Source organism: Protopterus annectens, chromosome 8.part0 (genome assembly GCF_019279795.1).
Source record: "Protopterus annectens isolate FY-2018-M chromosome 8.part0, PAN1.0, whole genome shotgun sequence".
NCBI classification, from domain to species: domain Eukaryota; kingdom Metazoa; phylum Chordata; order Ceratodontiformes; family Protopteridae; genus Protopterus; species Protopterus annectens.
In genome coordinates, this window is record NC_056741.1 from 440,743,376 (window position 1) to 440,770,732 (window position 27,357).

Below are 27,357 nucleotides of genomic sequence, written 5' to 3' on the forward strand. Positions count from 1 at the left end.
CTTCAGAAATATTTCATCCCTTCTATAGTGAAAGTACATTGACAGTTTATTTGATATCAAGCTCCTTCTTTCCAAATACCATATTCAGAAAAAAATCTTTAACCTCACATTCTAGGTGTCTCTATGATTTCTAGAAAGTATTTAAATTTGAATCTAAAATTGTTAAAAAAATTTTGAAATAAGCAAGTTTTGGATATTAAGTGGTTAATAAAAGTCTCTGCTGTTTAAAACTTTTCCATGCTGACTGAAACACTTTGTTCTGAAAAAAAAAAAATGGACCACAAAGATGCTTCATATTAAGCAGCCAGGAAACACCCATGACACACCCAAGTGAGAACTAGAACATTTCTTCTTTGGCATTAAAAAACACTTTTAAGACACACCCCTAACTATACAGGCCTTAGTCTATAAAAAGGGCTGGTCTACTGTGTTTCTGCACTGCAGCATATATCTAATGATTTTTGACGCTCTCTCCTTTCAAGACTAGGTACGTTTCTGATTTTCTTTTGTTAAGTTGTACTTTATTTTTCCTCAGCGTAATTCAGTATAAGAATGTTACACCGAGAAGTAAACAGAACAGAAGGTTCATATTTATTGAATTAAGTCATTTGCTGTTTCATGACTTGTTAATACAGCATCCTTGAACTGAAATATCTGCTCTTACTGCATATCATTTATTCTCATGTTCATATTGTGATTACTTTGGTTAGAATTCTAATTATTTTAAAACAAGTTGAATATAGCACAGTTTATAAAGTGAAATAAGCCTAGAAAATGCTGTGCAGAAGTGTTTTACAGCTGGATGTTTCATTTTACATTAGAAAACTAACTACATGTGTTTGAATCTCCATGATAAAAATGAAGAATAAATATTTTGTATAATGCAATGAATACTGCAAACACGTCCACAGAAAGTAGCAATGCTGATAACACACTTCATATTTCTGATGCAAACATCCAGAGTAAGTAGCAATTTTGATGGTATACTTCATGTTTCTGCCCCACCCTTGTCCTGGGTATTGAGTGGCATCAGTGAAGGAGCAGTTGTATGCTGAATGAGCCTGTATGACCCTGTTTTCCAACTCAGTACTATTCAAATTGTGTATTAAAAAGAAGTTTACTGGATATGAATTTTGACATAATAAATGGAAAGTGCAATTCCATCTGTGCACCTTCAAGACACATTTTTGTATCATACATATCAGTCTGGAATGATATTATTTATACGGACATCATAAACTATTACAGCCAGACAATGGACTGTGTCTTGGCTACGTTGTAGTGAATAAATGTGCCTCTAACCAGCTGAGTTCTCAGTTTTATGCACTGGAAAGCTACTTCATATGACTAAACACTGATGTGTAGAAAACAGCTTATTTGCCTTTTTCTGATAAGCAGCATCTCAGTGCAGTGATTTTTACAGAAGAAGGAACTGAATGCTTTTGCTATAACACAGGTTTTTTATAGAATTCAAAGTATGCACTAATGACCACTCATAATATTGCCAAAAACTATACGGAAGAACAATTATGTCAATATGAGTTCTTGTGGTACTCCAATGGAAAGAAATAATTAAAAAAACATGACACCAAAATAAAATAACATTAAATCTACATTTCAGTTTTCTGAGACTATGAAATTATTTCAGTAACTTTATAAATGATTTTGTAGGGTTAATTTTTTTAACAAACAAAAGATAATATCGGTTAGGTTGTATACCCACACACACACACACACGCATATATATATATATATATATATATATATATATATATATATATATATATATATATATACACACACACACACACACACACACACACACACACACACACACACACACACACACACACACACACACACACATATATATATATATATATATATATATATATATAAAATACAGTTTTAGTGTTTTGTAGGATGCACTATGTCAGAAAGAAGTCACAGTAGTCCTGATGCCTGATGTATGTATTCCCTGTAAGAAGGGAGAGATTTTCTAATGTGACCTAGATGCAAATTAGTGTATATAAGAAGTGGTTTGTCCTAGTAGGTTCGAAGAATGCATTGCTCTAGTGGATGTCATGAATGTATTACCCTAGTGGGTGCCAGGAATATATTTCCCATGTTGGTATCAGAAATTTTTGCCCTTGTGGGTACCAGAAATGTGTCTCCTCGATAGGAAGTATATCAAAGTGCAAAAGATTTCTTCTAATGAGGAGAATTTTTAAAGGTCAAGAGTCAGGATATGGTCTCTTTTTGCAGATAATGCAATACACCAGTACAAGTGAAGAACTGCAGTGGCTCTAAGTACCAGATGATTAAATATTGGTCGCATTTAGTTTTCGAAATACACTCTGAGGACAAGTTAACAACTGTAACATCCTAACGTTATTATTTTTGATGCAGGGTGTCCCACAGATTATTACTTTGAGCACAGATCATATATATGTCATTTACTGAGTTACAGAATATTTACATTTAATCATCACTCCTGAATCATAGTTACTTAATTTAGCTTCCAAATAGTAAAATTAAGCTACCGTCAATGCCTTTTATGTGTTCTTCTACATTCTGTTTCTGAAGAATGAAGTATTTTCAGTGTATAGGTCCTTCCTTTAATGAATGCTTTGTTTGTGATCCTTAATTATATGGTTTGATACATAAATGTGTGTCCATGTTTCTATATCGAGATCCTTTGTCTCTCAACTTTCATTTTTAGTGAAGACCCATCAGATTATGTCCTGATGCATATAGATAGCTGAATATGGCAGGGATTTCCCACTGCTTTAATAATATGTTTATACTGCTTTTGTATAACATTTTCATTATGGCCCTGTTTAGCTGTGTTGCACTGCTAATAAAAACACAATTTTTATTTTCTTTATTCAGCTTTTGGGAAACTCCCATATTCCACAATTGTGATGAAATGCTCAGCCACAAAACAGTTGTAGCATTAGAACCACATTGCCCATGTTTTTTTTTTTTTTTTTTTAGCACTACTGTGTTGCAAATTACATACTTTTTCTGCAGTAAATGATATGGATGTGCTCTAACATTTGTCTAATTACTACATTCCAAGGCTTTGTATGACACTGTAACAGAAGGTTAACTGCATGCAAATGTGAGCATGTGTACCACAAAAATAAATAAATAAATTAACAAATAATGCCACCATAGGTCATTTTTGAAAAGTGACAAGATGTACTGAAAATTCCATCTCATAATATCACTCTCTCTGTATTAGAGAAATGAGTGTGAACTTTCTTCAAAGTTGTTTGTGCTAGAGTCTCACATGCTGCATTCAAGTGTTAACGTTTTATAGGGACAGTTTGCTGATTTTCCAGAGACTGGCATCAAAATACAGCTGGATGATATTGGTTCGTTATTGCATTGATATGTCTATGCATAGGGTTTATATCATATGAGTGAATCGCACAAATTGCGAACGCTCATAATATCAAACTTACTTGCCCTAAAAAGTGCTTTTTCTGAGATTGCGGTACAGTGAAGAATGGGATATTTGCCCTTTCCTCAATGTAGTGTGATCTCGGAGTTGGAAAATATATTTAGCAGGGGGGTGTGCCCCCACAATAGGAAGTTCGAGGTCCGTTGAGTTCGATATTATGAGCGTTTGCAATTTCTGCGATTCGCTGATATGATATAGTCCCCTATGCATATATCTATCTATATATATATATATATATATATATATATATATATATATATATATATATATATTTAGTTTTTCAGTATTTGCTTACTTGATAGAACTCTATAGGCATAACTATTTGTTTCCAAGCATGACCCAAGTATATTGACTTGCTTAAATTGGTTTGACTGCATGTTTCAAGTCACATAGTAAACAAAAGGATGTTGGAAGAACTTCAAGTGAGTAGATGTAGTTCTCTCACAAAATATTTACCTCCTTGACATACTGCTGCATTAAAAAATAAACTTATAAAAACAATAACCTCCAGGGCTCACGTTGAATTCTAGAGGAACATGTTAAGGCACAACTATAACATGACATAATAAAAAATACACAAGAATAAGCATCTATAAATTCAATGGATTCTAAAACTATGGGTGGGGAAAATGTCATATGCGGCACAATCTGTAATCCTACCTTCTTTATTAATATTGTAGAGACATTACATAGTACTACTATGTGATAAACAATCATCAGAAAGGTGCTGCAACTCTTAGCAATTCCTGATGCCTTCATTTTATATTTCTTCTTCAGCATACAGTTTGTACCATAATGAAATGTTCAACAACTGAAACAATATATTATAGTTGCTCAAATAACTACTACACTCTTCAAATGTTGAACATTTTCTGATATCAGCTTCTGGTGTGGTTAATTCTCAATAGTACATAGTGCACACGTAGAAAGTTATAAAATATCAAATGAAAATGAAGGCTTTTGTCTGATTTACGCATGCAAGAATTATTATCAATATGTTAACAACCAGAAGTTTCTACTTTCCTCCTCTACATTAAAAATCAATTAAAACTCCTAACATATACAATATAGTTTCTTGTATACTAAAAAAGCTCATGTTAATGCTGTTTTATTAAAAAAACTACCTATACCTATTAACACAATGTAGACAAGACAGATTTATACTAGGCAACTGGTCTAACATACCATTTGTTTCCCAATCAGCATCATCTTAACCATCAATTACTCTTGCTTGTAGAAACCTGACTGTAGTAACCTAAGGATAGATCTTCATCCACTAACAAAGTTTTTTTTTAAAGAGCTAAGAAGCTACTTTGATCGTCCGTTACTACTTTTATTACCTGAAAACAAAACACCAGAGTGATGTTTTTTAAAGTGCACTGTTACACTTCTCATTCATCTGATTTTTACAATTAATTTTATTTCTGAATATACTCAGCATGATAAAGCTTCAAGTGGTTTCAAAGCAAAACAAAAAAAAATAAATAAATATAATTCTTTGCTGACTCAGTTTTTTTCCTCATGGTCACACCCACAAAAAGATGTTAATCTTGGATATTGAAAATAATGTGCATACATCAGTAAAGTATTCCTGGTAATTAAAAAAAAGTCATACTACTTTTTGATGGACATCTCCTTACTTGTCTTACAGTTTCACTAAAAGTTAATTATATGTTAATTTTCACTGTGTTCCTCAATGCCCAAATTCTTAGGCATGTCTTAAATCTCAAATATAAATATAATGTCTTAATTCAAGAAGATCAATTTCCACTGAGTGTATCTTAACATAAGAAACGGATCACATATTGCTCCTCCTTTTATTCTGATTTGATTTCTATACCCACACTCTCTCTCACATACACACACACACACACACACACACACACACACACACACACACACACACACACACACACACACACATGCATACATACATAAATAGAGAGAAATGGAGAGAGATTATAACATTGGTCTGAAAATTAATTTGAAAAAAAAAGAAAGCGAATAGTTAAATTGCACTGAAGTTTTTATAGTTTTAAACTGAAAAAAACTGAATGATAAAATTTGAAATTATTGGAATTCAGCATTATACAAACTTTTTGAATGGTATTTTTAGTAAGTGCAATTTTCAGCATGAAATGTATTGTTAATTATTTTGGCTTTTCCAAGTTAGGGGTTGCCACAGCAGATCACCTGTCCACTCATGATTGACAGTAGAATTATATGGTGTCAAGTTGCTAGCCTGGCACTCAACCTTCCATGGAAGGTACACACACACCTAGGGCCAATTTAGAGTGTCCAGTCCACCTACAGCATGTCTTTGGGATGTGGGAGGAAACCAGAGCACCCAGAGAAAACCCATGCAACCACAGGGAGGACATGCAGACTCTGCACAGAAGGCACCCCAGCCAAGGATCAAACCAGAGAACCTTTTGCTGTGAGGCAACAACGCTAACTGGTGCACCACCATGGCTGACAATGAAATGTATTGTTAATAATTTCTTTAATACACAATAAAGTAAACTGCACACAGAACAGTTTAAATGCAGTACTGCAATTGCAAAGTGTTGCATCTGTAACAAAAACATCATGAGGTATTGCACATGAAATATACTGTTGTAACTAGTGATACAGTGTATTTATAGTGCTGAGAATAACAACATATTGAAATCAGTTACACCATGCCGGAAAGCCTTGTTGAAATTGAGTAACTTCAGTATTTAATGCAACTATCATCTGATTTAAGTATTTTTTTTTTAATTCTGTATTTTTGTAATAAAACGCAGTGCGAACAGTAGATACTAAGGTTGATACTTTCATCATGGAAAGCAGTAAAAGCATTGCTGCTAGAAGACAAATAATGTAAGCCTAGATGGCACAAGATGTGTTTGTGCAGATGTTAAATTTAGGTTAAATTGTATGTTCACAAAATATTATTTTATAGTAGTTGCACAATCCATACATTTTTGTCAAAAGTAACAGCTGCAAGAAATTTGTCATGCCCGTGTGAGTCATTTCCCACCATTTCTATTTCCTGAGTGATTTACTCTTTTAGTTTACAAAAAATAAATTAAACATCGATGCTATGTACCTGCTGTACACTGCCCCTTCCCCCAGCCATAACCCCACACCTTAACATCATTAAAACCTTCCCTTAACACTGCCACTACAGAAGACAGATTCAGACTCACAAACATTCACAAGTAACACTACATCTGTCCCCTAACTTAACCCTTATCCTAAGGTACACAAACACATAACACCCAATCCTACACTCTTCTCTGACCCTAAGCCTAACTCAAAGCCAAAGTAAACGTTGTCATTTAGATTTGCACATAGTGCAGCTAAACAAAATTATGTTGCTTCATTCCCAGTGCAAAAAACATATATACAGTTACTATTTAGTAATACTAGGAGAAACACTTACAAACATTACATGCATAAAAATGTGCCATTTAGGGTATTGCACAAGTAGATATGTATGTCATTTACTGGATTAGTCAAGAGAATATTCAGTTAATTGGTTAAAAGAGCAGAATGGCTTTTGGCATGCCTGTTAGAGTTCAGCAATATGGTGGACAAGGGGAAAAGCTTCTATTGAGCCTGGAAGTCTTACACCACATGCTGCAGTAACATCTATCTGAGGAAAGGTGGGAGAATATACTACCAGCAGGGTGAGTATGGTCATTTATTATTTTTCTAGCTCTTCCAATACATCAAGATTTGTGTAAGTCATCCAAGGAAGCCATTGGAGAGACAATGATTCTTTCTACTGCTGTTACTACTCCCCAGAGAGCCTTGCAATCTGAGGCATTACAGTTCCATTACCATACAATGATGTTGTTTGTCAGTACGCTTTTGATGGTTCCCCTATAGAAGGTTTGGAGGATGGACTGTGGCAGGTTTCCTTCCCTCAATTTCCATAGGAAGTGCAAACTTTGCTGCGCTTTTTTGAGAGTGTGGTTGGTATGCACCGACCAAGACAGGTCCTCTGATATGTGTATACCCAGGAACTTAGTGGTCTTGACTCTTTCTACGTCTATTTCCTTGATTTCCAGAGGTTGATGTGCTCTCTGAGACCTCCTAAAGTCTACAATCAGTTCCTTGGTCTTACTGACATTCAATGCCAGATTGTTGCTGTCACACCAGACAAGCAGATGTTCCACTTCACTCCTATATGCTATTTCTATGCCATTCCTGGCAACACCTATGACTGTGGTGTCATCTGTGAACTTCATAATTCTGTTGGATTCATATCTGGCTACACAGTCATGTAAGCAAGGTGGATAGCAGATGACTTAGGACACAGCCCTATGGTACACCAGTCTTAAGAGTTATGCTTTTAGAGTATTATTTCCCACCCATACCTTTTGGGGGTTGTCTGTGAAAAAGTCTAGTATTTAATTGCACCAGGAGGTGTTGATGCCCATTTGGAATAGTTTCATCACTAGGTTCTGGAGGATGATAGTATTAAAGGCAGAAATAAAGTCAGTGAATAACATCCTGACATAACAGTCCTTATATTCCAAGTGAGTCAAGGTTTCTTGAAGTGCTAAAGAGATGGCATCTGCTGTGCAGTGGTTTGACTTGTAGGCAAACTGCAATGTATCTAGTATTGCAGGTATGCTTGCTGAGATGTTATCCAGCTGCTCGAAGCACTTCATTACTGTTGATGTTAGAGAAACTGGGTGATAATCATTCAGACTTGCTGGTTGTGATTTCTTGGGTAAGGGAATAATAGTTATGTTCTTAAAGCATCTCCTTATGGTGGCTAATCACAGTGATGTATTGAAAATGTGAGCACCGATGCCAGCTGTGCAGCACAGGCCCTGAGAACCCTTTCTATAATGTTATCTGGACCAGCTGCTTTCCTTGGGTTAACTTGTCTCAAAGTTTTCAGTGCATCAGCTGTGCTGTGGCATAGCACTTCCTCATCCTGACCAACAAGTAGTTTATTTGCCACAGTTTTGTTGTCCACGTCAAACCTGCTGAAGAAGTTGTTTAGTTCAGTTAAGAATTCTGTACTGTCATCACACTGGGTGGATGCAGGTTTGTAATCAGTTATGGCTTGCATACCTTTCCATAGACGTCTTGAGTCCCTTTCTTCATTACAGTGACCCTGAATTTTTTCTTCTGTAGGTTCTGTTTGCCTCTTTTATGCCTTTGTTTAGGTTTTCTCTGGCCACCCTTAAGACATGCTTGTCTTTAGATCTGAATGCTGCATTACATGCCTTTATAAGCTCGTACACCTCACAGGACAGCCATGGTTTTTGGTTTGCACTTATGGTGATGTATTTGGTAGCTGTCACATCATCCACACATTTTGAGATGTAGGCCATAACATGAAGGCAAGATGATCCGAGATGCCCAGGTGTGGATAAGGTGCTGTCTAACATTCCAGTTTTATGTTGGTGAAAACCTTATCAGGTGTATTCTCCCCTCTGGTCGCAAAGTTCACATGTTGATGGTAGTGGGGTAGTATCGATTTCAGGTTGACTTGGTTAAAGTCACCTACAATTACATGGGCAAACTCCGGGTTCCTGTTCTGGAGTTCACTTATGGACTGGCATAGAGTGGCAAGTGCTGCATTGGTGTTTGCACTGGGTGGAAGGTAAACAGCTGTCAGGCTCACTCCATTAAACTCTCTAGGCAAGTAATGGGGCCTGCATTTTAGAGATAAAAATTTTATATTCTCTGAGCAGTGTGAGGTGACCACTTCGCAGTTAATACACCAGTTTTTGTTCACGCATATACATACACCCACTTCACGAGATTTGCCACAGAGTGAATGAATTCTGTCAGCAAGAAATGTCATTCCCTCTACATTTACTGTGCTGTCATTTATGTTGGAGTTAAGTCAAGTTTCAGTGAACACAAATAAACAACTGTTTCTCATCTTAGTATGTGTAGAGAGTTCCAGCCTTAAGTAATCCATCTTAGTCTCTAGAGAGAGTACATTAGCCAGCAGTAAGGAAGGAAGTGCAGGCCTGTGTGGATTAGCTTTCAGTCTAGCTGTAATTCTTGCTGTAGTGCCTCTTTTTCTTGATCTTTCACATCTTTTCCTTTTTATGCATCTGCCAGGGGTGATGAATGTATGTTTAGTCATATCTGTGCATTTTTGGCCATATATTAGCAAGATGCCTAGCTCTAGTAGTAGTTCCTGGAGTGTGTTAGGCCTTATAGGCTTCACTGTTATTAGCTCATCATACATACGGCATGGCAAAATTAGAGATCGAATTTCAACTAGATTCTCAGCATGGTAACATATCATACCTTCATTTCCTGCTTCTTAAATGGATTTTTCTGATGTATCTGAGAAAAAACAAGAAATATAGTGCACTTTTCTGTAGGGATCTGAAGAAGCCACCACCACACAAGGCGCCACCATTTTTTTTTGTAGTATAATCACACACGCTTTTACCCCCACCCGACCCCACTTACCTGTAATGACATTCTGTAGCATTAACATATCCACTGTTTGACCATCCCTACCATCGGCATTAAATCATGTCCCCTGCATTTGTTGAACAAATGTATATTTGTCAAATGCAGAGGAACCATATATATATATACAGTATATATATATATATATATATATATATATATATATATATATATATATATATATATATATATATATATATATATATATATATATATATATATATATATAGAGAGAGAGAGACAGCTAGATAGATAGTGTGTGTGTGTATATATATATATATATATATATATATATATATATATATATATATATAGTATACATTTATCAGACAATGCACCTGTACAGCTAGAATGCAACACCCCTATGCTTGAAATCAAACTGAATAGACTGAGGAATTTCCATACTCATGCATAAGACCACTTATCATGGAGTGCATTGCACGGATAATAACTTTTTTAATATCATTACTGTAGTATTTAAATGAATCTCATCTGCGTTAATATGAAACACCGAAAATATAAGTTTTCCCATTATGTTCCTATCATAATATGCTTTAAAAGTTAGTACTGTTATGAGTGATATTTCTGTTATGCTCGTCAGCACTGTTTTCCTAAAAGCCAAATATTTATTTATTTGTCTTTGTTTACCCGAAAAGTCTGACTAGGTAATATCCATTTTCAATGGAAGTCCAGGGAGAAAAGCTCCATTTGTTTACATTGCAAATACATTAATGCAACCTAGTCATACTCAGTAATGCTTGTAACAATACTGAGCCCATGACTGTGTCTGTGGCTCGGCTACATGTAGTTTAGTTCTTATCATAAGATGCTATTAATTTGACTTGTAGAGAATAGCTAAATGTTTAAGCTGTAGCATTGCATTTAATAAAGATAAACACATCATATGGAAATGGCATTCTGCTAAATATCTGCTATCTCTCAATCGATCCTTCCTGTTGTATTTGTACTGACGAATAGTGTCAAGGACACCAGTTTGTAGGCTGGTATCTAGTGGAGATTAAGCACATGAAAATATGCAACAGCTCTGCTTCTATAGCAGGCTTCAGGATAAATGATGGACCATAAAAGCATTTGTCTGTAACGTTTCAGTGTTCAGTACTGCTGCTTCTGTGAATACCAGTTAAAAATTAAACAACAGCAATCAATAATGTATACACACACACACACACACACACACACACATACATACATACATATATATATATATATATATATATATATATATATATATATATATATATAGTGAAGACTAGGTTGTCAATTGGACAGTGTTCTTTTGTACTTGGTAACCTGAGATGAAAAAAGTATAGAATTTAATAAATCATGAGAAACTCAGCATAAGGATCATAAGCACATTCATGCCTTGTTTAACAGTGACATTCAGCAAGCATGAAGTTTCCACGTAAGTAGTTTGAACTTTCTAATATTCATTGTTTTGTTCTTCATTCCCTGGACAGCAATAAAAAAAAATGTCACAAACACAGTCTGAGAAATGTGTTTGCGAACTCGTAAACACCTTCAAGAAGTTTGCTGCAGAAGGAGGAAATAAAGAAGGACTAGAAGTAGATGAATTCAAGCGGATGGTTCAGACTTGTTTTCCAAACCTTGTTAAGGTAAGGTTGTGTAGTTGACAAACATATAGAAAGTGCATAATGTTTACTATGAAATGAGATTCAGTCTTCCTAGTAACTTAACTGGAATAAAGATGTGAACCAGGCTTTCTTCACATTCAGGTCAATGGAAAAAGTAAAGAAACCTCTCATGCATTTTTCCTGTGATCCCATAGGATTTCCATATAATGCAGTGATACGTTATCTCATTTGTTATCTATCTACTGTAGCACTTCATATAAGGTGTTTGGTCTTAATGTACACAACACTAGTTGGCCTTTATAATTTCTGACCAGGGGCCATGCATGGGTTTAGAGCTAGTTAGCATCTATGTAAGAGTTGAAGTTACATGCAATGAACTATCCTGAAACACTCATTAATAATGCTTCATTTTTATAGTAAGAATTTATGCCAAATTTTCAGATAAAAATCACAAAACATATAGGGCTGAATTCAAAGATGGTGGAAGTACTCAGTATGTCATAATGAGAAATGCATGGGACACAACATTTCCTTAGTGGTGGACAAAGTGACTGTAAACATTGAAATGGTGCACAGGGATTGGGGACTAAGGCTGGGGTTGGGAAACAGTGAAATAAACAGTTTACTATCATTTAACTGGATTGCACAGCAGCAAATCACAGTTATGTCAAAGCAAAACCTCAAAACTGAAAATAACAAACAAAAATAAACTCGAAGTGTGGTGACTGTAAATGTCGACTTTGACATTTTTGAACAGTCACCACACTTCCAGGGACACCATTACTGTGTGTTGCACAGTAAATAACATGTTTGCAGGGGGGCAAGCCCCTATGCACCCCCCACACCCCCTGCTACTTAAATATACTAGCTCCGGGATCGCATTATAGTGAGGGAAAGGGTACATTTCCCGATCCTCACTATAGTGAGATCTACATTGAAATGTCAGAACTGACAACAGCAAATCCTGCATTGCATTTGCTGTTGTCAGTTCTGAGATTTTTTTTTTGTATTGATTCAGTGACAGCCAGATACAAAATTTTGTCAAACGCACAAACTGCGATCGACAAAATGATAGTAAACCAAATAAACTTTGTGCCTTATACTGTAAACCCATACCTTTTTGCTCTGTAGGAAGCGTGCTTGAATAGCTCTTACACTTTAGGGGAACACACCATTTCATACTGTCAACCTCATATGTAGAAGATGCAGGTAACACCCATGAAGGGGGGTTATCATCTTAAAGAATGCAGTGCCATGAAAGCTGTGTGTCAATGCATATTAAGGCATAGATGGAGTTCTGGGAAGAGCTTGTGTCTTTTCAGGAAATGCAGCTCTAGAGAATGCACATTCTTGTACTGAAATGTGCAGGAAATGACATGTATAATGAAGGTCATGATTTACACACAGGAGGCACATCAGCATCATATAGGGATAGGGCATCTGTGCACACTCTCATATTGCTGCCAAAGATGGATTTCTTGTATGCCCTAAATTTCTTACCCCTTTGCAGACATCTGTAACATCTAGGGGCAGAGATGTAATTGGGTATGTCACTGTATCATCCATTCTCTAAGGTCACTCAGCCAGTGTCCCTGCATTCATAAGGACAATGGTCCCATACATGTCCCCAGTCTCTGCCAGAGATCAACCATAAGGTATGGTCAAGTTCATGACCCCCTCCAAGGATGTGCATAACCATCCTCTTGCCATAACCTTAGATGCCTAAGCCACTGATCGAATTCAGGTCATATGGCCCATAGTCAGAGCTTTATCCTGCCATGACATGGCACTGTCTGATTTTGCACAGCTGGAGTCAGACCCAGGACTATATGATGTTGCTCCATGAATGTTAATGTTGTGTTGTTGTGTCTTTCGGCTTTTCCCGGTTAGGGGTCGCCACAGTGGAACTCTGGTCCGCTAATGATTGGCAGTAGATTTTTCATGAACGCCGAGGTGCCAGCTCGACGTTCAACCTTCAGTGAAGGCACACCTATTACGCATGTCTTTTGAATACCCACCCAACCATGGGGAGGACAGACTCCACACAGAAGGCACTCCCCGCACTCCATACTTAATTGCTTATCATGCTGCACAGACAGATTGGTTGCATTATAACTGTAACATTGCATGAGTCTACTAGGGAAGGGTTATACCTTTATGGTTAGGTGCACAGTAGGGCAAGACTGTCTTCTATGCTACTATATTATTTGTGTGCAGACATCTGGTACTGGCTGCAGTGCTCCTTGTAGGACCCAGCTGTGCACAGCATGTACCATTGTTGGTGGCTGACAATTGCAGCCCTGAACAATGAAATGGCGAAATTTAATGAACTGCATTATGCCCATTACCCATTCCTGCATACTGCTGCATATTGGTATCTAAGCAGGGCTACATACATTGTGACTGATGTTAGACACTGTGCTGCTATGTTATGGATACATATTACACGCCAATGGTCACAATGAAAGTGATTCTATAGCAGCAAAATATTTATGCATGAGTTGTCTCACACAGTAACTTTCTATGGTGTGTGTGTGTGTGTGTGTGTGTGTGTGTGTGTGTGTGTGTGTGTGTGTGTGTGTGTGTGTATATACATGCCTGCTACTGTTATACTAACAAAAACATTTTACAGGAGGTATAATGGAAAAGGTGACATGTTATGGCTCTACCTGTGTTCTTTTCCTAAGAGATTCAAGGTTCTGAATCTGAACCCGAAGATGCAGGGATGGAGTCATGGCTGTGTCGTCAGATTTCTGATTCAGACTCTGAGGAGACCTTAGTTTCTGATTCTTTCTGTAGGGGTTTCTCTTTCACTGAGACTATTGTTTGAATGTACCAGTATTTTAAGTGGGAGAACACTGACTTTTCTCAGTCCCTCAGAAACTACTAAGAGTTGCTACAGAAGGATTTTCCAGAACCTACACTCATTCCTTCTCTCCTGTCTGCTTTAGAGGATGTGTGTCTTGCTGCCTGCAGGTTTTCTGATATTCAGCCAGCTGCCCTAAAGAGACAGGATATATAAAGTTCTTCATTCTTTTACATTTTTGTATACTATTCCTAAACCTGAACCAGCAGCTATAACCTTAGTTGACTCTACTGCTGCTAAGCACTTAGTTAATGCCAATCCTCTTCTTTCTAATAAGAATGGGAACATTATTGATAGGTATGGGAAAAAGTGTATACTTCTGCATCTTTGATTTTTCAGAATTTTAAATTGTCAGGCCCACGTGTTAAAGTTTGTTCTGACATATTGTGAAAGTATGAGCAATGTTTTATCTACAGTTTCTTCTTGTGAAGAAAAAACAGTTTTAAATAAATACATTTTTTCTATTGCACAGTTCACTACTCATTGTTTGCAATGTGTATATGACTCTGTTGATACTACTTCCATGGCTATGGCTGATTTAAGGAGGTTTGCTAGGCTGCATTCTCAGAACCTCCCAGATAATTTAAAATGAGACAAAATTCTCCCTTAAATAGAGATTTAATGTCTGGTGCCTCTGCTGCACAGGTGATCAAAAAGTGTGATGAAAAAGACAAGTTGAGCCATGGAATCTCTAAGATTTTTCAGCCCTCCTTTAACAAATTGTACAAGGGATTTTCTTTCTCCTCATCCAATTCTGACAAAAACAGAATTAACAGACTCAACAGAATTCAGGCAAACAGACATTTAAGAAATGAAAGGGGGTTTCTTTGGAGGGTGGCCTAATGGTTAAGGTGTTTGCCTTACAAACACAAGGTGGAGGGTTTGAGTCTCACAAGGGATAATTGGCTAGGCTTACAATGGCTCGCAAGAGCAGTTAGCCTAGTACTAACCTATGACCCTAATGGTACCTAAAGAGTGTCTGGTCTCAACACTGTCACATTTTTTATCCACATCCCGCCCCCACCCCCTGCACAAAAGACCACAGTGAAGAACTTCTCAAAAGCCAACTTCACACTTCTTAAGACTGAAGTGGTATCTTTCAAGGCCCCTGAGCCAGTGGAAACTATAACCCACACCTCTGAATCCTTTATAAATGCCTTCTACGGGCACCTTCAAGAATGCATGGATCATGCAATCCCTAATAAAACCAAAACCCATTCCCCCAAAGGCAGGCGCCCTGTCTGGTGGACCCCAGCCATTAACAAACTTTACAACAGGAGGAGGAAGCTACTACATGACAGAGCAAAATCCCTAAAAGGGAAGGCATCTCTGATCAGTACTAGCAAAAAACTACGATCACTCATAAAATCATCCAAGGCCAACTTTGAGAGAAAAATCGCAAAAGACACAAGACAATCACAAGGCCTTCTTTAGCTATGTTAAAAACCTGGGTGGAAACTCCCAGATATGCTCAGAGTTAGTCCAAAATGACACAAAATACACTGAACCCCAAGACATTGCCAACATTCTGGCAGACAGGTTCAGTGCAAATTTCTCTGCCCCCCCCCCCCAAAAGGAGACATATCTATCCCAGCAGAGTGTAGCCTCCCTAACATCTCAGATGCCCAGGTGAGAGCCGCCCTCTCCAAAGCTAAAAACACAGCATCAATGGGACCGGACGGTGTCCTGGGCTGTGTGCTACATGAACTCCAAGAGGAACTAAACCCACACATAAGGCTGCTGTTTAATCTTAGCCTTACTACAGGATACGTACCCAAAGAGTGGTGTACAGCAACAGTGGTCCCACTCCACAAAGGCGGTGCTTCTATGGAACCTGGAAATTACCGCCACATAAGCTTGACGAGCCTGGTCTGCAAAGCTATGGAAAGGATCATTACGGAACTCATAAACAAAGACATTGGGGACCTACAGACATTGGATCCTACCCAATTTGGCTTTGTCAAGGGCAGATCCTGCCTTTTGAACTTGGGCGACTTTTTTGAAACAGTCACTAAGGCCATTGATGAGGGTAAGGCAGTTCACACAGCCTACCTTGACCTTGCAAAAGCCTTCAACACAATACCCCACTCGGGCATCATAGACAAACTCATCAGCTTAAATGTAAACCCATATGTCACAAGATGGGTTGCAAACTTGTTCAAGGACAGAACCCACAAGGTCAGAATTGCTGGAGCCATGTCAGACGCTAAGCCAGTCACAAGTGGTGTCCCACAGGGCTCAGTCCTGGGACCCCTCTTGTTCGGCATTTATTTTTCCGAGGTGCAAGCAAACATAGGAGGATTGTGGCTGACAAAGTTTGCAGATGACTGCAAACTGGGTGCCATAATTGATACTCCAGCGGACACAAGCATCCTTCAGAGAGGCCTCATAGAAATGGATAATTGGTGCCAGAGCCATGGCCTTAAACTGAACGCCAAAAAATGTATAGTCATACCCTTTGGGAAAAACAAGGTACCCACAAATTACCACATAGGTGGTAATCCATTAAGTACGGAAGAGGTAATCAGGGACCTAGGGACCCAAGTTGACAGTAACCTCTCATTTGACACTCGCATTGCCAAAGTGATTAGGAAGACCTTCTATATTGCCCACCTTATCATGAAGAGATTCACATCTAGATCAAGAGAGGTCATTGTGCCCCTGTACTCTTCTCTTATCAGGCCCATGATTGAGTACAATGCCCCATTTGGGATGTATCTTACCCGACACCTGCAGCAGTTGGAAAGACCCAAAAAGTTCCTCACCAAGAGGATAAAGGGTCTCAAACATATGTCATATGCTGCCCGGCTGAAGAAACTCCAGCTCTATTCAGTCACATACCGCCTACTCAGAGGTGATCTATGCCTGACATACAAGGCCATGTCCAATCCGGAATTAATGGACATGCTCCACCTCAGAAAATCCAAATCCATCAGAGCCACGAGAGCAAGAGATTTGAACCTCAACACAGAAATAAATAGGACGTGCTGGAGGGACAGATTCATAACCCAGAGGCTCCCTACACTGGAACAGAATCCCAGTCCATGTTAGGCAGAGCCCCTCACTAATTCTCTTCAAGAGAAATCTTGACGAGTGGATGGGAGATCGTAGGTTTACCCCGGGGGTCATCTCTGTGTCACTACTAGACAGAGGCACAGTAAACTAAACCCTAAATGGGCATAGTATTCTCATCCTAAGGGGTGGTGAAAGCCACACACACTCTGGCTAGGCTTATAAATGCCCTAGGGCAGATAGCCTAGTACGACCTAAGTCTTGAACCTCCCAAAACCAAAAAACAGTCCAGCAAGTCTGAATGACTATTCCAGAGACCTTGTGACCTTGTGACTGCCTCCTACCCTGGCAGTCTCTATTTTTCCAGAAAATCTGAATCTCCATTTTTCTCTTTGGCAACAGATTTCTTTTCAGAGAGTTCTAAAAATTATTCAGCAGGATTACAGTTGGTGGTGGGAGAAAATTCTTCCTTTCCAGGGGGTCAATCCTCATCCTGCAGATCAGACTCTTTTGTTTTCTCCTTCCTCCCATGCTGTCCCAAAGACTGATAGAACCAGTTTGTCCTTCTCAGGTAAGGACGAGGTTTTATTCAAGGATTCCTAGTGCTGAAGAAGGAACATTTTTGGATACCAGTTCTGGATCTTTTTTTCTAAACCTGCTTGTGATAGTACCCAAATTCAAAATGATGTGACTTTGCAACCTGTTACCTCATTTTTCCCTTTCAGGTTTCCTGGTAACACTAGACTTAAAATATGCTTATCATCACATACCTATTCATCCAGACTGCAAGCATTTCTTTAGGTTTTGTTTCTCTGGATTGCAGTATCAGTTCTCTGCCTTACCCTTTGGAATATCCACTGTAGCAAGAGTGTTCACAAAGTGTCAAGCTCCAGGTATAGATCATTGCAGGCTACAGGATGTCCATTTTTCCATAATTAGACGACTTACTTATCTTTGCAGGTTGTTTTTCAAAATGTCATGCGTCTCTCTCTCTCTTGGGTGATAGATCTCTTGCATAAGCTGGGTTTCCCAAGAGAACATTCAGAAGTCTTTCTTTACTCCCTCACACAGGATTGTGTTGCTGGGATGGCAACTAGACACCTCAGTTCAAAGAGCTTTTATTTCACAAGCAAAAACAATATTTATCTAGATCTATTTCAAAGGTTTTCCACTCAGACTTCAGTCACTGGGGAGAAATACCTCAGAAGCCTGTGTCTTGTGGCATCTATGATTCCCATAGTATCACTTGCAAGACTCCACATGAGAAAGATGCAGTGGTATCTGAAATTTCTTTGGCCCCAGCACTAACAGCCTTTATCTTTTCAGGTTTCAGTATAGGAGTTTGCCAGAGGAGATTTTTTTTTCATGGAGACAACAGATATCCTTAAATCCAGGTCTTCCCTTCTCCATCCCTGCTCCAAAACAGTCACCACAGATGATTTGGACTTTGCTTGGGGAACCATTTCAGGTGAGATAAAAGTCCAGGGGGTGTGGGGCACCAAGGACAAACATAAGCACGTACATATCAAGGAGATGCTTGCCCTGATTAAGCCAATCAGCTCTCTGAACCTTCTTTGGTCCCTGAGACCTCTTTGAGTGGTTACAGAAAATACCACAGTTATGTGGTACATCAACAAGCAAGGGGGTGTCATGTCATACTCCCTTTGCAGACTAGCCATGTTAGATTGAGATATAGCTTCACAGCACAATCTCACTCTACAGGCATCCTACATTCAGTCATAGCAAAATTCTGTGGCAGACAAGCTGAGCAGTACCAGGGCAGACCCTCACAAATGGAAACTAGATCTGGGTTCTTCCAAGATTTGACCCATCTGTGGAGAGTATTGCATGCCTTTTTGCCTCCTCTCTAAACAATCAACTGGCAGAATTCTGTTCCAGGACTCCATGGGACAAAACATGGAAGGCATATGCCTTTCCTTTTCTTTGGACAGGAATGCTCCTGTATGCTTTTCCGCCCTTTCCACTAATACCCAGGGCACTTCTGAATATTCAGAAGGAATTCCCCAAGATCATTGTGGTGACTCATTCCTGGCCCAGACAACCTTGGCTCTCCCTTCTTTTGGAAATATCCAGAGGCAATTACCACAAGCTTCCTCACAGAATGGATCTACTCACACAAGAATAGGGGTGTTTGATATACCCGACATCAATCATCTTCAACTGACTGCCTGGATGATGGAGTGCTGTTTGTTTATAACGATCTGTTTTCTGAGGATGTGCAGCAGGTGTTAATAGAGGCAAGAAAGCCTGCTGCTAGAAAATCATATATTAGCAAATGGAAAAGGTTTTCTAGTTGGTGTGAACAAGATAACCAGAACCCATTTAGGACTAGCTGTTCTCTGGTTTTACAGTATTTGTGTGAGTTACTTTCCTATGACCTTTCTTGTTCCTCTGTCAAAGTTCATTTATCAGCCATTTCAGCATGTCTGTCCATGGAGCTTCCTCTTTCAAGGCAGTCTCATGTCAAAATGTTCTTAAAAGGGTATTTGGATAAGAGGTCTCTGAGTAAACTGGTGGCCCCTCCTTGGGATATTAAATTTTGTCATAGAGAAGCTAATGATCACTTCATTTGAACCAGCTAATCTGGCTGACTTGAGGTTCTTAATATGGAAAACTGTTTTACTGATTGCACTGACCTCTGCAAGAAGGATATTTGAGTTGCAAGCTGGTAATGTGAATCAACCCTACCTCATTTTCCATATGGGCAAGGTTACTTTGAAAACTAATCCTTCTTTTATTCATAAAGTGGTATCCGAGTTTACGTTAAGCCAACCTATCCATCTCCCCATTTTCTTCCCTAAACCTAAAATTGAGGATGAAAGGATACTCTGTAACTTGGATGTCCACAGACAACTCAGGCACTCTTTAAGTAGTACTTGTTCATTTCTTGTGAAGGTAAGAAGAGGGAACAGCCTGTGCCAAAACAGGCTATTTCCAAATGGTTGTCTAAGGCTTTTACCTTTTGTTATACTCACCATGAAAAATCTATTCCAAGCAGGGTCAGTGTCCATTCTACCAGGGCTTTGGCTTCATCTGTGGCTTTTTTAAAAGGGTTGGATTCTAGAAGCATTCTAAGAGCTGCTCTTTTGTCCGCTGCACATACTTTTACAAAGCACTATATACTTTATTGCTTTTCTAGGTCTAGATCAAGTTTTGCTAGGATCATTCTGCAGTGGCTCCTGGACCCTTCTACTTCCTCTTCCCATAGATATGGTATTCTACCCATGTCGCTAAGGGTATTATAGTGGTGATCAGTATGAATAACATAGTACAGTTGTCTAAGTAGAACTTACCATAATAGTAGATGTTTAAATTGTTACTGCTGCAGTAGCCGTTCCCTCCCTCCCTTTTGTTTTTGTTATGTGTTTTATACCAGGGTGTGAACATTTATTTTTTGTTATTTCTAGCATTGCCCTTTCATGGCTCAGCCTTCCTCTCTGTGCTGGCAGGAATGCTTTAAAGGGCTTCACACCCAAACTTGTTTTTCAGTCAGCTTATCTCAAGCTGCTTTTACAGTTTTTGTGTGCGTCAAGTGCCTTAAAACTTTGGAAGCTGGCAATTATATCCTTTGCAGGGTATAACCCATATAGCTAAGTGTACTGCAGCAGTGATCATTCAAACATATACTGTTATGGTACGTTCAACTTAGACAGCTGTACTTTTGCTCATATACCAATATGCTTGTGTGCCCTTTGAGTAGTACATTTCTAATCTCTTTCTTGAGTACCATATCATTGGCATTTGAGTATTTTCTATGGCAAGGGTTTCAATGTTATTTTTGTACTATTTCCTCTAAGTTGTCCCTGGGAAAGCATATAGCAAAAGTATACTGAGAATGTGTAGGACTTCATGATTATAACTTTAAATTTTTTACCGTATTTCATTGCTTAGAACTCCCTGTATCAGATGTTTACATTCCATATTGCATGTTTTTTTTCTCTGCAAAATCAGCTTTAGAAGCTTGGATGGAGTAATGTCATAAACAAACGTTCATAATTTAGTTGGTGTTAGACAGTCAATATGACTGACCACGAACTGAGTGTAAAATAATTTAGGAACTGATGATAGTTTAGGAGAGAACTTCCACATTTTGCTCAAGATGGAGATGGCATCAAAGTCTTATAGATTCCAGACATCAGGAACTGGAGCACAAAGTGTGATTCTGAGAATTTAAAAGAGCTCTTTATTATATATAAAATGATGACTATGTAAAGAGTAGTGTAAATGTATAGCCATTTTCAAAGGGAGTACATTTTATTCTGACTGAAGTGAATAATAAAGAACTATTTCCTCACTGAATTACTCATTAAGCTGTTATAGTGAGCCATATTAGGAGGCAAATTAAGTCTATCCAGGATGTTTAGTTTACCCTAGCCTATTACAACATATAAATCCATAAATCTTTAATGATGAGAGCTCTTTATGTTATAGTATGACTTGAATATAAATTAGTGGGACTGTCAGGTATGGGATACACAATGAAATGTAATCTTGAATTTTGGTATCTGCATTGCAACCACATTACTTTGGATCAGGATTTTAGGTTGATGTACTACAACAATAGAGCATTAAATGGGATTTTGGCCCAGATGGGTGCTCATTGAAAATCGTATTTATAGTAATCGGCAGCTCTTATGTATTTAGTAAACATGGAGATGAGGTAGCATTTTTGAAGTACAGAGTCTTGAGTCATCCTTTAGATATAGACTTAAGGAATCATATATTGTTAACCTTGGATAGATTATCATCATAAAGAAATGATATGATATTTTAAGCTAAGTAAAATATTATGCTTTTATTGGTTATAGTGATTATCATATATTTTTCAAAGAAACATGGTATTCTAGAGAATTATTTAGAGATGAGGCCCTAGCCAACAATTACATTTTGCTGAGGCTCTAGCCAACAGTTACATTTTAAATGTCTCTTTCTGGCCATATGCTCTAACTTTGTTGGGACTTTAACAAGGTTAAGATTAATAAAACTGGATGTGTCTCTACAGTGATCGATTGATTATAAGGGACAGTACTTTTTGTCTAGAATATAGTCCCTGCATGTCCTCTGAATTATTTAAAGGATAACGAGCATTGCTGTCATGTGGCTTGATGACTGACACAGTACAGTTTAATTAGTAGTTGTGTACTTTACTAATGACTTGCATTTCCTAAAGGAGTTCTCCAAAAGAGCATAGAACAGATAAGGGAGGAGAAATAACTCAAGACATTCAATGCAAATGCTGCTTGTGTTGCATTTTTGTTAATGTACAGATTAATAATGTCTGGCATGAAATTAAATGCATAGTCAGCTCAGCAGGTAGTCATTCTATAAAGCATACAGATAACTTGAATTCTTAAAGTAGTATGAAGTACATACAGGGCTTTCAAATTGCTTTCACTGTGTATATAGAGTATCTTTAGTGAAATATTAAAGTGCAAGTGTCAGACAGCATTTATTGAAAGTGACATTTATCTCTTAATTGCCATTATCAAAGTGAGATGTGCACATACAAAAAAATAGGTACAAAGAAGTTTTATAAAGAAATGCACAGACTTGTCATCTAATACAACATAAATACACATGAAGCCCTGGATTTGTATGATTCATGATCAATTACATTTACAAGTTTTTGATAAGCTTTATCTATTGGTTCAAGTATAAGTATGTCTCAGCTCCCTTAAGATACTATAGACAAAAACAAAATCACAAAATCATCAAAGTGTTCATCTGCATATTGTGCATATTAGATATACTGAGAACCTGTTTGTAGGACTAAGTTCAAAGAACTGATACACCTAAATCCAATAACTTTCATTTTAACTCAGATCTGTGTTGTCCTCAACACATCTTAAAATGATTTTGTGTGGGATTTAAAACAAAGAGTGAGAAGGTCACACTGAAAAACCAATCAGTAAAAACTAAATGAAAACTCCAGCCAAGCTAGAACTTCCAATGAGTGACCTCCCAAACCTCCTTTGACAGAGGCACATGGGATATATGCAAATGCCCCTTATGAACATCAGCTGTTTCAGCTGATGTTCATAAAGGGCATTTGCATATATCCCATGTGCCTCTGTCACAGGAGGTTTGGGAGGTCACTCATTGGAAGTTCTAGCTTGGCTGGAGTTTTCATTTAGTTTTTTTTTTTGTGTGGGATTTAGGAATGTAGTTTTTTTGATAGCAGAAGGAAACACTATTGCAATGGTAGATTTATAGGTGGGAGGGGCGGACATGCCTCTAACTTCAAAAAGCAATCCAGTTGTACGTACCAGTATTGTATCCCTTTACCCCACCATATTTTGCAAGAGTCTTCTACTTTACTATTCTAATCTCCCACTTGCTTGAGAAACCTCCAACAGGCTCTGTTTTTAAATCGGTGCTTATCAGACTATTTTGATTTACAAGGAGTAATGGTGATCCAGTGAGTGGTGGACATTGTATGTATGCAAACTTGCAAAGACATATCTAAGCATCTGTCTATGTTTGCATGTATTATCACCTGAATAATGCAAGCATTATTTTGGAACTAAAGGGATAATCAAAATGAAGAGTTGTATAAAAGCAGAGTTTAAAAAGAGTCCACATTTTGTACCTGGCATCATTCTTTTCTCCCTCATTTCTCCCTCAACAGATATTGGCAGTTGGCACAGATACCTCAATTCTTACCATTGTAATGACATTTACAAATGACCATCTCAGAATCTGAAAAGTATGTAAAATAAATGTAACAAAAATAAACATTAGCAGACCTCAAAAATCGCAGCAGAGGGCCAGAAATTGAAAAATGTTTTACATAGTGCTACATTTATGAATATTAAACTCTGTAAAGTTGTTGTTTTACACAGTGTTACAATTATGAATATTAGATTCTGTATAGTTGGTTATCAAGAAGCCCTCTCCATTGTTTATTTACACAAAGACACTGGAACACAGGTGTGATGTAATACCTTTTATTGGACCAGAATAGATTTTGCAATTACTCAAGCTTCTGAATTGGCATGAGCCCTTCATCAGGAGTTATCATTAAACATATTCAGTTTACTGATTTACTAATTAATGGTTATGCCCTACTTTAATGTAGTGTATGGAATGTGGCAATTAAGGGCCTTATATTCAGAAAGACAAACCAGTTAAGTACTAAAGAGGCACAAGACCCAATCTTAACAAATGTTAAGCACCCCTTGCTTAAGTTGGTAAGGGCATGTCTCATGCTAGGCAGTAAGTCTGCCTGTACTGTCCAGCAAATTATAGTGGCAGAACAACAAATGTTCTTCTGCCTGCTATTTGTATAGATAATATGTCCCTAACTTCCTCTTGAAAAAATAAAAAGTCACTTGAATAACAGGAAATGCATTCATCTACATTTTCTAAAGGATACAAAGTCTGAAACGTAAATGTATGTCATTATTTAGTGATTTTAGACTTCAGTGGTTTCTCTGAAAACTGCAGATTTTAAGAGGAACACACCAAGAATATGATGCAATAATCTAGATGTTGTGTGACAATCTGAACAACTGAAAGGTATGAAAGATGAGTGTAAATATAAAGGACTACATTACACTGCCTTTCCAACAACTCTCTCTAAGTAGACAAACTAGTGAAAAGGAACAACCAACCAACCAAAATTCAGATAGGCCACTGAAACAAGCCAAGCTACATCTCCAGGAATAAAAGATATGTTTAATCAAGCAAATACACTTAAAATCTACTGATTTTCTTCTCTCCTAATAGTGAGACTTCATCAGATAAAAACACAGTAAAAAATCATCATGTTTAAATAGTGCATATGCACAAAATGCGAGCATTCAATTGGTTGGATAAATTACTCACGATAAAACCCCTCCCCCAGCTTAAATTCATACAACTACTGGTGTAAAAATACTACTAAATAATAAATTATTTATACATACATACATATATATATATATATATATATATATATATATATATATATATATATATATATATATACTTAAGACGTATTCCAACTCTCTCTAAGTGTTTTGTGGTTTTGAAAGCCAGCAAAACACTTAGCATTTTTTTCCTTTTTTACTGTAACTTGTAGTACATGGAGTAGATAAAGCTCCATACACTACAAAGAATTATGATCAGGTGTCCTATCTTAACCTACAATTATGTGTTCTCGATATGGATGCCAAGATTCACCTCTCGAGTTTCGCTGTTGAGGTGAATTTCTTGGCATCCATGTTTGGAACACATAATAAAACAGTTAGGATTGGCGACCCAATCTTAATCCTCTATATCATCAGCAGACATGGCAGAATACACTTTTAGTCTATGCAGTTAAGACTGAGTGGCTTATATCAATATTCCTATCCAGAGCAGATAGAGTAAGTGAATCCACTCAAATGATTTCTCACTTGGAAGCAAAGGACTGTATATAGTCACAATGTACACAATTCTGGTATTGACTGTAGGACCAGAGGACAGGTGGTTGGCAATTTCAAGTTGGTGACTGTAGTTCCTATGGGGCATGTGTGCTGGAGTGCATGCTCATTGGGAAGAAAGTGTAGAATGTCCCTGCAGTGATATAGGTGACCATGTCATCCATCAGGGCCATTATAGAAACATGTCTCATGGCTGCCCATGTGATAGTCATGCTATCATGTCATGAAGTACTCTCACACCAGTGATGAGGATCATATGGCCAGTATATAAATAAAAAAAATATTAAAAATATAGTTACCTCAGAACTAGAACACAAAGCAACCCATTCACTGAAGCCAACTTAATCCATGTACAACTCTAGCTCTACAAAGAACACTACTTAACAATTAAGTGCCTTCATAAGAAGATGCAAGGTGAATTACCCATATCTAGCATATCTATGTCAGAATTTTTATTTTAACAATTTCACAGATATGCATCAACCATGCCTTGGATGCAGATGTGTATATCTGAGCCAAAAAAAGCTTCACTTACAGAATGTAAGAAGGTGAAGTAAGTAACATTAATTCCAGGGCTGGGTGCCTTCTTGAATAACCTGAGTATTCTCTTTCTTTTTAGCTAGGCTTTTGCCATGGTTTCTGGTCTCTTCCTATATTCTCTCCATATACTTATAGGTTTGGACCCCTCTAATGTGCCAAAAGTGTGTGTGTGTGTGTGTGTGTGTGTGTGTGTGTGTGTGTGTGTGTGTGTGTGTGTGTGTGTGTGTGTGTGTGTGTGTGTGTGTGTGTGTGTGCGCATTTTTGCAATAAGCTATCATTGCATCCAGGATTATTATCCCTGCGTTACATGTTCTGATTGTTGAAAGAGGGTCTGGCTCTCTACAACCTTGTAAAGGACAAAGCAGGTACCTGAAAGTGAATGATGGGAGTACTTTGTCTACTATAGCAGAACAATTCTGGTATAAAAGGTGAACCATTTATTTTTAATAATGATGCCAAGATTGTTTTCACTGCTGCTTAAAATCAAATGACTTTATTACTTTATAGAGAGATGAAAGGTGAAACAGGGCATTAAAGGCCAATGTTTTATTTGTTAAAGTATATAAAGAGACTATAATACAGAAGTAATGTACAAACAATCTTACAAATCTTGAAAACTGATAATACTTGCAAATAACTACTCAGCTGATGATGTTTACTATTGGGCGATGCAATGCAAGTTGATACTATTGAATTGTCCTTAACATATGATTTTCTTTTGTATGCATGTCTTTTAGGGGAAGGACCTTGATGAAATGATGCATGACTTGGATAAAGACCACAATGGTTTCCTGAATCAGAAGGAGTATGGAAAATGTATAGGAAAATTGATTAATAAGTGCAAATAATCTTGTAACAGATAAAATAAATTATTAGTAAACTATTAATTGTCTTAAATGTTGGTGCCTTTTGAAATTCAGAAGATCAAACATATGTATTGTGTAATGTAATGCACATGATGTCAATAAAGTTCTACATTGATATTTA

General features: G+C 37.6%; 1 long non-coding RNA gene across 1 annotated transcript; it reads left to right on the forward strand.

Annotated features, from left to right (window-relative positions):
• The first annotated feature begins 366 nt into the window (after positions 1-366).
• On the forward strand, positions 367-27,357 carry LOC122808861. Its single transcript, XR_006365837.1, has 3 exons — positions 367-487; positions 11,392-11,547; positions 27,108-27,357. It is a non-coding gene; the product is annotated as an uncharacterized LOC122808861 (long non-coding RNA).